This window comes from Macrobrachium nipponense, chromosome 45 (genome assembly GCF_015104395.2).
Source record: "Macrobrachium nipponense isolate FS-2020 chromosome 45, ASM1510439v2, whole genome shotgun sequence".
Classification (NCBI taxonomy): Eukaryota; Metazoa; Arthropoda; class Malacostraca; order Decapoda; family Palaemonidae; genus Macrobrachium; species Macrobrachium nipponense.
The window spans coordinates 38,419,059-38,424,058 of record NC_061105.1 but is presented as its reverse complement, the minus strand read 5'-3'; the positions used below and the strand labels follow the sequence as shown (position 1 = coordinate 38,424,058).

Sequence of the window (5,000 nt, the reverse complement as noted above, 5' to 3'; positions counted from 1 at the left end):
AAAATTGGGCTAAACTTTGGAATCAAAATCATTTGGAAGGAATCTTCATCCAGGCATCCTGAAGCCTTAAAATTCGGATACGAAACAGAGGAGCGGTTTCAATTAAACTTCATTATGCGGCGATAAAATAGAATTAACTTCGTTACTGAGTACCCATATCTGGAAATTGGACGAGTTGAACTAATTAGTTGAAACTATAAGCGATCGTATTTGTCAGCCTATGAAAAGGAGGATCAAAGTAAAGGACAGCGTCAGTTATCACGAGTATTTTGAAGCCTCGAGTTTTCGAACTTATAAATCATCGCATTTTTCAGTTTGTGAGAAGCAGGTGGAAAGCAAAGTGTCATTATCAAGAATATTTTGAAGCCTCGAGTTTTCGAACCTATAAATGGTAAGCAGTGTCAGTATCACGAGCATTTTGTAGCCTCAAGTTTTCGAATCTTTAAATCGTCGCATTTTTCAGTTTATGTCCAAGAAAAGTAGAAGAAAAGGAAAGCTTCAGTTATCACGATCATTTTGAAGCCTCGAGTTTTCTATAAATCATCGTATTTGTTAGTCTATGTCCAAGAAAAACAGGTGAATAGGAAAGCTTTAGTTATAACGAGCATTTTGAAGCCTCGAGTTTTCGAATCTATAAATCGTCGTATTTTCCAGTCTATGAAAGGTAGGTGGAAAGAAAGTGTCATTGTTAAGAGTATTTTGAAGCCTCGAGTTTTCTATAAATCATCGTATTTTTCATCTTATAAAAAGTAGGTGGAAAGCAGTGTCAATATCACGGGCAGTTTTCAGCCTCGAGTTTTTGAACCTATAAATCATCGTATTTTTTCAGTCAATGCCCAAGAAGAGGTGGAAAGGAAAGCTTAACTTTTCAAGCTGGGAGCTTCCTGTCTCTTGACCTTCGATGCTGCGACGCCAGTGAGATAATCAGTCAGTCAGTCAGTCAGTGTCAAACCACCATCACAGGAGAGGGAACTTTTGGACAATAGATTTGGCTTAACATCCATAATAACTTCCTTGATAGCGAAAAATTCTGGTAAATTGTATAAAGAAGAGAAAATAATTATTTAAAATGATAAAGGAGAAGAAACAAAGACAAAAGACATATACTCGAAAAGCTAAATGCATAAATGTGAAGGGAATCCAAAAATTCAATAAGAAGAAATCAACATAATACACAATTAAATTTAAAATAATAACTATAATTAGGTAACTTAGTGTATCAGAACGCATTACAAACCACTCAGTGTTTTGATATATATATATATTCTATATATATATATATATATATATATATAGATATACATATTATATATATATATAGAAATATACATATATAAATTTATATATATAGATATATATATATATATATATATATATATATATATATATTGATATATAAATATATATATATATATATATATATATATATATATAGTATATATATATATATATATATGTATATATATATATATATAGTATATATATAATAATATATATCCGAATTTTTATTAATCAAAACTAATGATTGGAAACATTCATTATCACAGAACATTTCACAAGTTGGTAATACAATAAATAAATAAATAAATAAGTAAATAAAAACAAAGCAATATAAATCTCAGGCGAAATTTGGCGTAATTCGGCTCAACGCGAAAACGTTGACCCACTAAATCGGAAGGAAGAATATTTGAGGGGCGAAGATTAAAAAAAAAAAAAAAAAAAATATCACGAAAAAATGAGAAATTACTCGCAGGTAACTGAATGAAAAACGGGGGACGAAGGGGGCGTGGCTGACACGAAAGTAAAGGCGGAGTCCTGTCATTGTATACACTTCCTGCAATCAAGGACAATGACGAGAGAGAGAGAGAGAGAGAGAGAAGAGAATGCCTACGATCGAAAACACTTCATTTCTTTTCAAATTTTTTTGTCTCACCTGGATTTTTTTTTTCGCTTCATTATTTCTTGGCACGGAAGTCTTTCTCTCCCACGATGGTTGTATTTTGCGTTTAATAATTACTGAGTGCTTGTAATGCAATGTATCTGATTCTCCTTTTCGGGAAAGTATGTAATTATTTGTGTCTGTGGGTGTAATTTATATATATATATATATATATATATATATATATATATATATATATATATATATATATATATATATATTATTTACATATGAAGTTATGCTTATATATAATATATATATTATATATGTTTATTTTATATATTTAGTTTACTTCTTTATTACCGTTTCTTTTGTATTATTTGCGACCAGATTTTCCTCACGATCCTATATCATTGGACCTTTGTAAAGTCAGCATAAAATTATTGCAACTGATGTATGTCATTTTCCCCTTCATACTCTACTACTTAGCCTCTGGATCATCTACTCAAAGAAATCAACCCCCTTTTTTCATTTAAAGTTGTGCCCCTGAAAGCTTCTAAATATCCAACTTACTCAAAGACTGGGATTCCTTTTAGGGAGTTTTTCTAAAACTTTCGACATTTTTTCCTCGAAGACATTCCGTGATTTATGTCTAGGGACCATTTGGAAGCTTATTCAGGTCAAGAAGTTCTTATATAGGGGGCTCTCCCTCCAAAGTGGCTTTTCCCCTATGGGCCTTCAAGAGCTTTTTTTTTTCCAGGAACTCGATCGAAAGTATACATAAACTTCTAGGGCCACTTTCGAGTAATTCTTCGAGAATAGTTCATATTATGGTCCCTTAAAAGGCAATTTCTTTTTCTCCACCCTTCATATTCTAGAGTTTCTGACGAAGTCAAAAGGGTTTTGTAATTTTTGAGAGAATTTTTCAAAGACGTCGAGTAAATTTAGGATAATTTTTTAACGGGATTCTCTCCAAAAACTCATCTCAGAATATAATTGAGAGTTTCGTAACTTTGTTAAGTATCACATAAGACTTAAAACTAACGAAATCCCTTCATTTCAGATTTCCTCTTTTTTGCTTAAATGCCAGAGAAAACTTCCATCTTGTGAAAACCAATTTTGCATTTACTCTGAAGTCATTTCCTATGCGTAACATTAAACTGAATTTAAATGAGCGATAATAAATCCGTTGGTTTTTTGGAAAGCTCGGACCTAAATCAGTGTTATTAGACGCATCTGTCAATCCAACATTGATTTTACATAAATCCCTCTTTTCATATATCTTGAGTTTTTCTCAAGATTCCTTATTTTTAAGTTACACTGAGAAAACTTCCCATTTTCATGTCTAAATCTTTATTTACATATTTACTTCTTTAGGGATGTCTAGATATACATTCATGCCTTTATTCAGGGATGCCTAAATTTATATTCATGTCTAAATATATATTTATATATTTACCGATGTCTCAATATATATTTATGTCTTTATCTAGGGATTTCTGAACATATATTTATGTCTATATTCAGGAATGTCTAAATATATATTTATGTCTATATGTATGGATATCTAGATATATAATTTATGTTTGATGGTTGGAAAATTTATAATTGATATACTTAGGATGTCTAAATATATATCTTGTTTATATTGGTAGTATCCATTAATGTCAAATATAATTAAACATTTCAGGGATTCTTATATATGATATAATATATATTATATATTATATATATATTATATATGATATATAGATATATTTTATTTATGGTTTATGGGTGGCTAAAGGGTTTATATTGATAATACTTAGGATGTCTAATATATATCTATGTTTATATTGTGTATATTCATATGTGTCTAAATATATATTTAACGTTTAGGGATGTCTATAGATATATGTATTTATGTCTATATTTAGGGATGCTTAAAATATATATTTATGTTTGTATATATGGATATCTAGACATATATTATAAATTTGTGTTTGTTGGCTAAATATTATTGCCAAAATTGCTTAGGATGCCTATATGATATTTATGGTCTGTATTTAGGTGTGTCTAAATGTATATTCAATATCTAGGGATGTTTAAATATATATTTATGATATATTTATGGATATATATATATATATATCTATATATATATATATATATATATATATATATATATAATATGGTGTGTGTGTGTGTGTGTGTATGTGTGTGTGAGTTTATATCTAGGGATGTCTAAATATATATTCATGTCTGTTTTAGGGATATATGAATATATTCTCATTTTCAAATATATATTTATATATTTACATATTTAGGGATACCTTTGCTAATCAAATTATATGTAAAACCATTCTTACGAAACACTTTTGTTTATTGAAGTTTGTTGCTCTCACAACAAACACACTTATATATAATAATAATCCTTCAGTTTCTCTATTTGGATTTAACACAAACAAACCTATAACAGGTCCTTTCTAAACAAACACCGGGGAGATTACAGACAGACACACAGACAAACAGACAGACACACAGAGCAAACAAATAATACCCAGCTCACAATTCCTCAAGTCTAAAGATTGATAGGCACATCATTTATGAACGTTTATTTGTTATATAGGTTAAAACAAGTATTGGAAAGCAAGGTCCTTAATATCCAGCACAAACGAGAGTGCTTTTGAGATAGAGTTGAGTGGCGCAGTGTGTTAGGAGGTTTTTATTCTTTTAAGCCTAGGGAGTGAGAGGTACATCTATATTATAGATATGTATTTGATTACACGATTGAAACAGGTATTGGAAAGTAAGGTCCTTCATATATAGGACAAACGTGGGTGCGTCTGAGATACAGGTGAGTGGCGCAGTGTTTTACATTTGGAGTCAACCACTGTTAAGGTCAAGACTTTAATGTTGTAAATAAAATGTTGATTATGATTGTTTTATGAATTATTTGTTAAATAATATATATAATCAAAATTCATTAACAAAAATGATAAAACATCCCCACACATTCAATTCGTATTAAAATTGCTGCATACAATTTGTAATATACTTTTATAACGTAACGATGAAATTCGTTGTATTAGGCATTATTAATAAATTAGGGACCCCGGTTCCTGACAGGTGGAAAAAAAAT

General features: G+C 29.8%; 1 protein-coding gene across 4 annotated transcripts in view; it reads left to right on the top strand.

The window, feature by feature from the left end:
- LOC135214493 (chaoptin-like) overlaps nt 1–5,000 on the top strand; it is a 275,141-nt gene that overhangs the window by 1,972 nt on the left and 268,169 nt on the right. The gene's annotated exons all lie outside the window — the stretch shown is intronic.